Source organism: Macrobrachium nipponense, chromosome 35 (genome assembly GCF_015104395.2).
Source record: "Macrobrachium nipponense isolate FS-2020 chromosome 35, ASM1510439v2, whole genome shotgun sequence".
NCBI classification, from domain to species: Eukaryota; Metazoa; Arthropoda; class Malacostraca; order Decapoda; family Palaemonidae; genus Macrobrachium; species Macrobrachium nipponense.
In genome coordinates this window covers 17,631,990-17,645,037 of record NC_061096.1, presented here as the reverse complement: position 1 = coordinate 17,645,037, position 13,048 = coordinate 17,631,990, and the positions used below count along the sequence as shown (strand labels likewise).

The 13,048-nt window shown below is 35.3% G+C and overlaps 1 protein-coding gene across 2 annotated transcripts in view; it reads left to right on the top strand.

The window, feature by feature from the left end:
* Window positions 1-13,048, top strand: part of LOC135208447 (uncharacterized) — a 683,342-nt gene that overhangs the window by 351,465 nt on the left and 318,829 nt on the right. The gene's annotated exons all lie outside the window — the stretch shown is intronic.

Sequence of the window (13,048 nt, the reverse complement as noted above, 5' to 3'; positions counted from 1 at the left end):
TAGTTACTCGGTAAAGGTAAATATTTTCACTATTTTCATATTATCTCTTTTAAGGTATGGTTAAACGTATCTATACTCCGTTTTTTTCCATCTGTCCATCCGCCTGTGGTGTTTGCGCATGGTAACAGTGCATCCCGGGCTTTAAATAATATCGTATTTCGAATATTAACGGTGTATTTCACATACAGTAAATTATTAAAACACTTTTCAGTTGCAAATGTACACCCAGATATCCTTTTATTTACCTGAAACTTACACACAGCGTAACTATTTAAAGCCCGGGATGCAGTGTTACCATGCGCGATCACCACAGGCGGAAGGACAGATGGAAAAAAACGGAGTATAGTGTTAGAAATTCATAAATCCAACAGCTGCATTGTTTGTTTGTATGGTGTTTTATTGTTGCATGGAACCAGGGGTTATTCAGCAACGGCACCAACGGCTTTACGTGACTTCCGAACCACTTCGAGAGTGAACTTCTATCACCAGAAATACACATCTCCCACACCTCAATGGAATGCTCGAGAATCGAACTCGCGGCCACCGAGGTGGCAGGCCAAGACCATACCGATCACACCACAACAGCTAAACTGAAGGGAATATTAATCGATTCTGTATACAATGTAGGAAAACGACCAGCTTATCTTTTCGTACCACTAACTATAACTATTCTCATTAGAGTTTTAAAGGTTGCCATATTACTGATATATTCCTTTGCAGGCCCTAATCATTGTGTTCCAATATTATTGACTTCTCAGCAGCCTATGGTCTGTGATTTTGAATGCCATTACGCCCCCTACCGCATTCGCTCTTTTGCTTCTCCTGTCTTATTTGTATTAAACCGCTTTCTTCTTCTAAAGTTGGTCAGTTTACCTTTGGTATATTGAGCACTGCGTTTATAAAGGGAAATAAATCACCCGTTGATTTTGCTTCTTACGACGGAATTGCTTTAGAGGGTATGATGTGCTAAAGTCCTGGAGTACTGTATTTACTTGAAGAGGATAATAGTAATTCCTTGGATAATAATAATAATAATAATAATAATAATAATAATAATAATAATAATAATAATAATAATAATAATAATAATAATAATAGTAATAATAATAAACAAAAACTTTCAATGCTGCCCAAGAGAGTATTGTAATTCTCAAACGAAATAGAAAGAGAACATTATGGACGAAATAAAGTCTGTAGAGCAGAGCATATATTGTAAAGAGAATAAGAGTTTTTTAATAATTGCTCATAGTAGCATGATTCTTAAAATGGAGAAACAAATCCAAAATTATGTACATATACACACATTTAAAGATACATATATACAGATTTATATTTGAATAGATGTACATAAACATAACTGGGGATTTGTTTCTCCAATAAGAGAGATGTTTGAATAGACCTATCAGATAGAAATTCCAAGGAGAAAGTGACTTTTTATAATTAACAGAACGCTGGGGACAGAAGTAGGATTGTTCTTAGAAGCAAGACGTCATATGAGAAAGTGAGATATAAGTGCATCTATTTTATACAATATGTTGAAGCTTGAATCTTAGAACGCGAATGTACCATCGACATGGAATTATTAACTTGGTTTTATTTCCAACAGAATATAAAAATGTTAAACCGCAAAACAAGGTCGAATTCTTTGTACAATAGAGAGTTGTACCAAGAATGTAAAAGTACGCAAAACTGAGTTTCTTGTCTTCGGTGATATGTTCCATATGATACTGCATGACGATAAAGGATTTGATTTGGAGTTCGAACGCTGACAACAGGTGGCAAAGCCTTTCAAACACATTCACACTAAGCAGAAGAATTGATGGTAATGATTGGATACCATTGTCCGTATAACAAGGGAACAATAGCGAGAGCACAAGCGCAAACAACGATCATGCATTGTGCATTGTATGTGAAATAACCCCAGACATGCTACGATTGAGTTGCGAAGAGAAATATAGCCTTTTCACTTTGATGGGTGTAATTTGGATACCCGTGACGGTAACATGCGACCTTGCGAATAGATGATTCAGGAAAGAGAAGCGATGCTCTGTAAAAGGAAAAAGCCTTGACTTATTTATTTTTACATTAATTAAGATTTACCTGGCGGAAGAAGTACCAGAGAGAGAGAGAGAGAGAGAGAGAGAGAGAGAGAGAGAGAGAGAGAGAGAGAGAGAGAGAGAGAGAGAGAGAGAGAGAGAGAGAGATACTTGTGCTATCTACGTAGATTAGTTTTAAGTTGGTTCTCCATCATTGTTAAAGTATATATTTTGTATCCTTTCAAAATATACAAAGCTAAACATTAGCGGTAGAAAAACATAAGAAAATTATGGGAAAGAGTAGTGAGGTAGGGACGTCAGTGCCCTCACGTGGTACACTGTAGGCATTACTAAGGCGCGTTTACATCGGTGCGCCTAGTTGTCATGCGGCTATGCATGCCTCTCCGCATGCAATACGCACGTTCATACACGCCATATGCGCATACCTCTGTGTGCATGCCTGTTTGTGTTCACACCGAGAGTGAAGCAGTCGTCAACATGTCTGCTCTCAACCAAGCAGTTGCTGCTGCCGCAGCTGGTGTTATTTGGAGACAAAGACGAAACCGAAGGAAAAGGCGTGAGTGCTGCATGGGTCAATTAATATCTTGCGACGTCGGAGGGTATGTGTGAGTGGAGAAGAAGAGGTTAGGATGGCAAGCAATGTGCTTTTCAAGAACTTCATACGTATGACTCCAACTGATTTTGAAATACTAACTCAGTTGATTGGGTCGTTGATTGGCAAAGAAAATACAAACTATAGCGAAGATATACCGTGGATACACGATTAGCCCTCACGTTGCGATTCCTGGCTACCGGCGATAACTATCCCAGCCTGATGTTATGGTTCAAATTATCTAAAGCAGCAATATGCAAAATATCAAACGGTGGCTGGCGTGCGACTGGCGACTGTTGCACGAGTCTCCCCATCTGGGATGGGTAGACCAAGATCTACGTAGATCTTGTGTTAGGGTACGCTCACACCAAATGCGTCGAGTCGCGTCGCATCGCGTCGAGTCGCTAAATCATGACTCACCGTGAATCGCCAACCCAGTTTAACACTGCTTTCTATGGGCCTTTGAAAGAAACCTTCACGCCGAATGCATCGAGTGACGTCATGTCGCGTCGAGTCAAGTCACAAATAGAGCTGGACCGATCACGATAGAAATGGCCTTATGCCAGTCACATAAAAACAAACCTTGTATACGACCTTCGTTTGATCTTGCCTTCCTTTTTTTCCATATCGATATAAATAAAAAACAAAGACCTTTACTATTTTGTTTTATATAATGGTCTGTGCACCACCTTCTTGGCCAAAAGTGCCGTCCGACCCACAGATGAATATGTATATGGGATTAAAAGCTTTGGGTTGCTAGTAAGAATACGTCTTCTCAGACCTTACAGGAATATTCATTTGAGCAGGCGAAAGGAGTATGATGATGAATATGATGAATAAATGATTAACAAAAAATGCTCTCTCTCTCTCTCTCTCTCTCTCTCTCTCTCTCTCTCTCTCTCTCTCTCTCTCTCTTATATATATATATATATATATATAATATATATATATATATATAAGCTATTCATATATATGTGTGTGTGTGTGTGTGTGTATGTGTGTAATTCGTGTGTACACATACATTTCATGTGTAAAATATATATATATTATATATATATATATATATTTGTGTGTGTATGTATATATATATATATAATATATATATATTCTATATATATATTATATATATATCATATGTAAGATATGTAAGTATACTATATTTATATATTTATTTATATATAAATAATAACTTAATATAATCTAATAATAATAATAATAATAATAATAATCTCGTTACATAAATCTTTGTTAGCTTAAAGTTCTTTTATGTCTCAATAAACATTTTACGTAAACAGAGTAAGGACAAGGATATTTATAGCATTGCTGATAACATATCTGGGAAATACGGTAAAGTTTATAACGGAGCATTTTTCGGATCATAAGCAACATGGGCATATTAACAGACAGTCGAATGAAAACTGAAAGTGTGTGATCCTTGAAGGGATTCAGATCAAAGGAGAATTGTGAAATGAGATTCTCGCTTTTGATTGAGTAAAGACTGCTTAGACTGATGACTTTAATCAAATTCAGCCAAGATGAAAAACATCCACTACTTTTGGTCACAATACAACACGAACGACTAATTATGTAAAGAAATTGCACGTTCAGGCACTTATGTTGTCCAGTAGTATACTGGGAGAATTTTGTCGTTACAGGTTATAAGATTTTAAAGATTAATTCTACTGCACACATCCATAATGAATAATCTGTCACAATTCTTTTAGGTGACTAATCCACATTTTTATTTAATAAGCACGCAAAGTCCGTTGGAGTTGTTTCCATTACATCCTAATGTCTCCACATGTTACTAGTATAGTAGTTCCTGGTGTCTTTTCCAAATATTTTATCCTATGAGGCAGGGAGGGGTTGAATGTGGTTGGGGGTTGGGCGTGAAGGTGGTGGTAGGGGGGAGGAAGGTTTGTTAAGGTGAGTTTTTGTGTGAGATTCTCGTAACACTTGAAAATATTTGGCATGACCTCTGCAGTAGACAATTAAGAAAGAAATGTCTCTCCCAACGCTTGAGCATTTTTAAATCAATTTATTTGGATGTCGAATCAGTACTCTAGCACAATATGGAGTTCACACTGTGGGCCATGTTAGCCCTCTCCCCCCTCGCATCTAACATTGTAAAAACAATTCATGTTCACTGAAACATCAAATGTACTCAAAAACGGGATCGTGCAGCCGTTGCAGAGAGCCAGCTCTATCTCTCCCGCTGTTGACAATGAAAATGCCATTGCACACTAGTTACCGGGAGAGAATATATTGTACATTTCCTCAAATATTTTTACTGCAGTGCCAAGAGAGGACATTTTGCCGAGTTCACTGGAGCAGTGATTATCTCTCTCTTCTTTCGTTACGACTGCATGCCTCTTGAAATTAGTTGACAAAATATGAAAGCGTTTGTAGAATTACGAGGGTTCTCACACGTGAATGAATTTGTGAGAGCGCTGACGGTTTTCGGGTTTTCATGGCCTGTCACATTTCTTTATGCATGTGAGAGGAAAACGAACAATTCTCAGATATATGCTTTCAATTTTGTTTAAAGTAAGCATGAATCTCTGAAATGAATTATATGAAAAAGAATGGCATGTGTCATTTCAGATTACACACTTCCTGAATTATGTGAAAATAATGAACAATATTTCTGTTTTTCTACGACACTAGACAAGTGATTTAAAACGGTTTGCATGCAAGGGAAGTGAAAGCCTCTTGGTTTATTTCAATCTTGAATATAATGAAATCGAGAAGCCAGGAGGTTATTTTGTCCTAAACAACAAAAGAATCTGATAAAAATTGATCAGTAGCATATATATATATATATATATATATATATATATATATATATATATATATATATATATGTATATAGATACATATATATGTGTGTGTGTGTGTGTGTGGTGTGTGTGTTCGCGTGTGTGTATATATGTATTTACTACTAACAGGACTTAATTGAAACTGGATGGTATCCAGTCCTCGTGACCAATGAAGACTGTTAGTCCTGAAAAGCTTTATCAATTTTGAATAGATATCTCCACTAGATACCATCCAGTTTTTAATGAGATCCTTATACTGATAAACAGAACAATTGTGTAAGTGATAATGTTATATATATATATATATATATAATATATATATATATATATATATATATATATATATATATATATTTAACCAAGGAGACAGGAAAAATAAAAGGAGGAGTACCGAGCGCTTTCGTGTTATTTCAACACATTATCGATGTACCTCGAAAATGTGTTGAAATAACACGAAAGCGCTCGGTACTCCTCCTTTTATTTTTCCTGTCTCCTTGGCTAAATATATTGTCACACGCTATTTAGTGACATATAATGCATATATATATATATATATATATATATATATATATATATATATAGATATAGAAATAGAAATATGATGGGATCGTATCCGTTTGCTTTTGTGTCCGTGCTTGAATGTTTGTAATGCATGACTGTATGAAGTGATTTTAATTATCATTGGTTTCATGAAGAGATTTCCTTATACTCCATCATTCATTTCAATTTCCTATCGTGCAGTTCATTATCGTGTCCTTTCACTTTTTTTTTTGTCATACAGCTTTCGATTACAAGCTATTTCCTTTAATGAAACAAATACTCTTTGATGAATACTATCGTAACAAATCCATATATCTTTGAGTACTTAATAATTTGAGCGTTTCGCCTGTAAATAATTTCTTCGAGGCGGTAGAAATTTAAGTAAGTCCTCTTGATAGAACTTTATACTGTTAAGTCTTTTCCACATCTTTCTCTCAGCTCCAGGTGTGTCTTGATTTGTTGATCTTGTGGAGAGCGACCTTCTTTTGTTAGGCGGCCTAGTGCTGCTCTGAAGAGTGCATAGAATAATTCTAAACACCTAGACGAAGAAACAGAATATGTAATGACGTGGTTTTGAAACTAGGGAATTCAAAACAGTTCCTTTGTGTTGCTGTACAGAATTAGGTATATTCCTCTTTCTTACAGGCAAAACGAAAGAACTGCGATGACAACGCGATTAAAGTTATTTTTTCCACCCACATCAAAATTCAGTATCTTGAAGGTACTGGTACAAATTTAAGGAAGTTTATTGATGTTGGTTTAATTTGCTTTGTTATTCATTATGTTCATTAATTGCCCATGAATTTTATCATGAAAGACCTCAAAATGGTTATCCTTGCAGAACAAACAGATAGAATTGAGAGTACTTGCAATATCCTACCTAACCAGTTTAATGAAGGTGGTAGGGATCTTGCTGTTCCTGAATAAACTGAGCCCTTTCTCCAGTCTCAGTTATTCCAGTATTCATGAAAGCGAGAACGTTAGCTACTCAAGAATCAGTATTGGTTTCCACATATGTTACTGTTGTGGGTGTGGTGATGCTTTCGTTTTCTTTTTATACTGAATCATCACAAGAATTAGGAGAACTAAAAGGGTTTTTTGCTGAAGCCGAGCTTAAAAGCACGTCCTGTGACACCTCAACTATAACGTTGTTGTTGTAAATATAATGGAAAATAATCCTCTGTCATTATGACTTGGTTTTGTGACACTCAAGTGTTCACTGATTGAATTATTTTTAAAGTTTTGTGATACTCTGATACTCTTTCCTCATTCTGTTATTCTTGATTTGGATACCCACTCTCTCAATCTCGGTAACGTACATATATCATTCACAGTGAAAAAACTTCATCTCATTTTTCTTAATAACTGTGGTCAGTGATTTTGTTCACAGTGTGGAGTAATTTTTTGACGTACTTAGACGTCGTAAGAAGGATCTTTTACTTTGATTTAATTGGGGCACTCTGGTGTCAATTTATTATGGCAGAATTGGTGACATCTTACACTTGGTGGGAAAATTATCTTTTCTCTAAATGTAGGTGTTGGGGCGGTTCTTCTTGCCATGATGGTTTCTTGTGCTTCTAGAGAGCAAATTGTATTGGATTTCTTATTTTCCGGTGCGAGTTTATTTTCATCTTTTGGCTGAATATGCACTCATAGGTAAAGGGAGTCTTTCTGTATACACAGGATTTTTTATTGCAACTTCTAAGGGCTAAACTTTGCTCCCTAAGTCTGATGTCCATGTTTCACCCGAGAACAGAAATAAGTTGTACGAGGTTACACGAAACTACTGATAATCTTTCCAATGATAAATCGCATTCTCCAGCTCATCGCCGTCAAGGAATGTTGGTGTCATGCGGTGTGTTACTAGTTGTTCATCAGTTCGCAGATCACAGATTCTGTGTAGCTAGAAAACAATTTTCTATTCAGGACCTTTCAATATAATAGGATGATTTCAGTTGATCACTATCGATACCCGCTGTAATATGCATGGCACTGTATTGATTGTGAACGTAGAAATTATCTATTTTCTCATGGCCAGCGGCATAATGTTACCAACAACTTAAAACTACACCGCTCTGGAGGGTAACAGCGAAACCCCCTTTACTTATTTACTCTGTTGTATGTTACACACAAAAGAAATTCTATATTATTGATATATACATCCTACATAAAAATAGAAACCATTATTTTCCAGTTGTGAATGTCAACCTTCCGTTAGGCCTATAGACAACCTAAGGCCACTAGAAATGTCTCAGATGAGAAACGTTCTCGTACATTTTGTCGAAATTACTTTCGCTTTTCTTAAATGAAAAATTCTGTTCGGTTTGTATTTGAAATATGTATATGTCGCAAATATTAATATTTCACTGAGTTTACGTGTTCAAATGATAAAAAAATGAATATTATATGTATGTATGTAATTCCCATCTCGATAGAAATAAAATTCCGATTATTCTGATTTATTGAGATGCTTTTCAAAATGGCCACTAAACGAGTCCCAGTAATACTAACGATATTTTTTTATTGGTAAACATTTATAAGAAAAAAAATTATGTTTTATAAACAGTATCAGCGATGTGCACCGGGTCCATTCAGGCCACTATTATCATTTTATTCAGACCAGCGTTCAGATGAATAGGTGAAGATTAGTAAATTATAGGTTTTCATTTTTATTCTTGCGATAAACTTGTTTCATAAATATGTTTTCTCTCTCTGTAACAAATGAATAGAAGTAAGAAAAAAAAAAGGAAATTGAGTGAGTGTTTAGGTTCATTCCAGATAGGGAAATGCCGTAGGAGAGAAAAGAAAGGTGAAATAGGAGAGAAGGAAAAATCACCGCATTTCCCTCTTATGAGCTCCATGCGCCATAACCTTATGAAAAATTTTCGATATATTCTTTTGGCTGTCTTGCAAAGGAAGGGAAAATGAAGGTAGATGATAAGAAGAAAAAATAAAAGCTCTTCTCCCTTTGGGGAAAAGGAGGAGAGATGATCCAGAATGAAGAACTACCCACAGCTAATCGAGTTTTTGTGTCCTTTAGAAAATTCTCCTTCCTCCGCATACTTTTAAGATGGTACGTTTATATATATATATATATATATATATATATATATATATATATATATATATATATATATATAAAAATATTTATATATATATATATATATATATATATATCTTTTTTTCTTTTATTCATTTGTTACAGAGAGAAAAAACTTATTTATGAAAAAAATTTATCGCAAGAATAAAAATGAAAGCCTAAAATGATTTACAAATCTTGCCTATTTATCTGAATGCTGAAGGTCTGCATAAAAGGATAATAGTGTCCTGAATGGACCCGGTGCACATCGCTGATACTTGTTTTAAAAACATAATTATTTTTTTTATTCTTATAAATGTTTACCAATAAAAAAAATAACGTTAGTATTACTGGGACTCGTTTAGTGGCCATTTTGAAAAGCATCTCAATAAACCGGAATAATCGGAATTTTTATTTCTATCGAGATGGGAATTAAATACATATAGTATTCATTTTTTTATCATTTGAACACGTAAACTCAGTGAAATATTAATATTTGCGATATATACATATTTTAGCATACAAACCGAACAGAATTTTTCATTTAAGAAAAGCGAAAGTAATTTCGACAAAATGTATGAGAACGTTTCTCATCTGAGACATTTCTAGTGGCCTTAGGTTGTCTACAGGCCTAACGGAAGGTTGACATTCACAACTGGAAAATAATGGTTTCTGTTGATCCTGCTGTGTTGTCAAAAGTTTAACACTTGTCCTGCGTAAGGACTGGTCAAGCTGATCTGGTTCTCTCTCTCTCTCTCTCTCTCTCTCTCTCTCTCTCTCTCTCTCTCTCTCTCTCTCACACACACACACACACACGCACACGCACAGTATACAGATGGGCTCTGCATGGCTTGATCATATGAATCTGACGAAAAACAAAATTCCCTTTTTATTTAAAGCTTAATTAAAGCAGTGCCATCAAATCACAGGCAAATGGGAAAGAAAACATTGCATTGAATTTGCAATTGTTCCATCATTAGGTGCCTGTCATTTGGTAGTTGTGTTTTCAAACTTGAAGTAGGGACACGTTAATAGTCCTCACATAAAGGAATAAAAACTGTGACTGGGTTATTCGATGTGAAAACGTTGCACAATGCTACAGTCTTACACAGAAGATCGAAAGACAGACGAGATTGTGTAGATCGAAACCATATTTCCCCTGGGAAAAAAAGCAGGTGCAGTTGTATTATATTCTCTATGGGTGGAGAAACTTTGTTGAGGTCAAGAATTCTTTGCAAGAATCAGTAAAGTTGCAACCCGCCCCACCATGTAACGTATTTCGTAAGTGAAATGGCACCAGCGATGTTTAAACTAAGGTCCTGAAAGGAAAGAGAATGCCCTCGGAATGAAACAACTGAGAATGAGGACACTCCATATGGCGAAATGAATTTTTGGAAGTATATTGTCTGTTGGAAACTTGAAAAAATAAATTATTTCTTGAATACCTTAAACTTTTGAAAGTGTTATAAAATAAATTTATTTACTTGTTCATTTATTTATTTATTTTCTTTATTTTATGCTTCGGCGCCAGATAACGATATCTATCCGGTTGATAGTCTCCAGCAGAATGTTAATTGAAAAGTTCAAATATGTACTGTCGATATTATGTCAGAAGTAATACTTTTAATCTCTGTTAATGCTAATAGAAGAAGAGAACGATTTCAGCGAAAACAAGGGAATTTATCATCTTATTTCACTAACCATGGGATTAATCGGAGGGGAATCTTAAAACAACAGAGGGTGAAGTGAGGTCATTTTTAAACAGAGGAGGATTTTCTTGCATTGACTTTTTTTTATATAATTAATTATCACAGCAAATTTTGCTTTTGATCATAAATAATTGGTTTTGTAACTTTCCGTGCCATATTTCTACCAAGATTTTTTGCGTGTATGTGTATATGTATGTATGAATATAGGTACATTAGTAAGGACATGTCTGGCTTGTTGAAACAGCATGGGATTCCTCGTGAAAAAATTATCTTTAAGTACAAAATGCAATTATTTTCCACCACGTTTATTGCCGCCTGGTGTCAACTGCGCCAAGTTACAGAGATGCACTAATTTAAAGTAGTGCATTTAATATTGTAATTGTTTGAATTGAATATATTTTTATTTCTTTGAAGAATAGTCTTCTTTCAAAATGATGTTCAAGATTAGCAGAAGCCGTTATTTGATTTAAGTCCTGTCTTTCATTGTGAATGCCATATTATTCTAAATGTAGAGAGTAGTCTTAACGAAAAAGCACAGGATCTGTCACAAAATTTGGCAGATGTGGTTTTCCAAGGCCCTATATCAATGTGCAAGGCCTGCTTTCCTGGCAAAGTTAGGATATCTACGGGAATTGTTCTCCAGATACTCCAAATTCAGGGACTCATAGTTCGGAGTCGGAAATTTGTCCTGTAGAAATTTTGGCTCAAATGGTGGTGAACTCAGAAATTCTAAACCTTCATGCAAAATTCCTCATGAAAAGTTGCATTTGGGGACTCATTTGCAATTAGTTAGGGTCAGCGGTTTTGGAGGAGTTTGGTGGGCGAATATAAACTTTCTTGTGCTACGCTATATATATATATATATATTATATATATATATAATATATATATGATATATATATATATACATATAGGCGTGTGTGTGCGTGTGCGCGCGCACATACATACTTAACGGTATGTGTGGGCGGTTTTGTGTGCAAAGAGATCTCGGAACATTTTATGCTGTCACTATTTTCCATGGAGAGGAGAGAGAGAGACGGAGAAGAAGTGGGTAAGCAGGTTTGCATGATGAACAACTTTCGGAAGTCTTTATCAAAAGTTTTAGCCTGAAGAGATAGGCAAAGGTTACAAGTTGCCAATTCCGTCAGTTTATTCAGTTTTGGGGTTAACCTCTGGACACAGGAAGTTTATAAAGCCACGACTTGTGTTTATCCTCAAGAATTTGCCCCAAAATAGTGTAGTCAGAAAATGCCCTGTGGTAATTTACATGATTTTGCACGATGATCTAAAGCTAGTAGTTGTTTTAGTCTGTTTTGGGGAGTTTGCATATTTAGCAAAATTGTATTCGAATATGCTTACTTGTATTTTCAACAAGGCTTATCTTAATATGATACTTATTCTATGCTATTTGTTCTTTTCAGTTAAGTATTTAGAAAAAGTCAAATGGTTATTGTGTTGTTTGCCTGAGAACGCTTTGAGGCAGTTACGAAACTGGAAGGATTAATACTCTTTAGCAGTGATATTTTATGCAGACGTATAAAAGAAACACTTACATATTTTGTTACATTCGGGAGAATGGCGTAGTTTGCTTCTCCTGTTTTTTTTTAAAGAAATCTTTTCAAATATTCGTAATGCTCCATGTGGTTAATTGTACCCAAATAGGAAAACGACAAGTTTCCTTTGTATATACAAGCTATATTGCAGCGATCTTGTGTTGAAATTGTCCTTTTTATCAATTTGCATAAGCAGTGTAAATAAAGAAAAAGAAGAGTAGATGACCTGTTGTAATTGGCTTTTATTATTGTCATATTTATTTCAGGACGAAGTCAGTGCCACTATGTAGTACGAGCGGCTTCTCTCTCTTGATTGGAGGTTTTCTCTGCAGTAACAGTTAAAACAAACAGATAGCTGAATCTACTAGAAACCTTTCTTGAGCACACTTCACATTTAATGTTATTTATACCTTCCGTGACCGTCAGAAAATAACTATTAGCAATGTAACACGCCATTCCATCCTTACCTTGAGCAATCCATCAGTTTTCATGCGAAATTCCCCATGAAAGGTACGTCAGGATATTTCATATAAACATATCTAAAGTACTTTGTATCTTATACAGCATTTCTTTAAAGGGAATTAGATAAGGCATGCTATTAGAGTACCTTCATCAGCTTAAGTACCTATTTTCTTGGTTTAGCCGAGATTCTGTGGAGCGCGTCCAGTTCTCCTGAACAGTCATTGCCAACGTACCCGA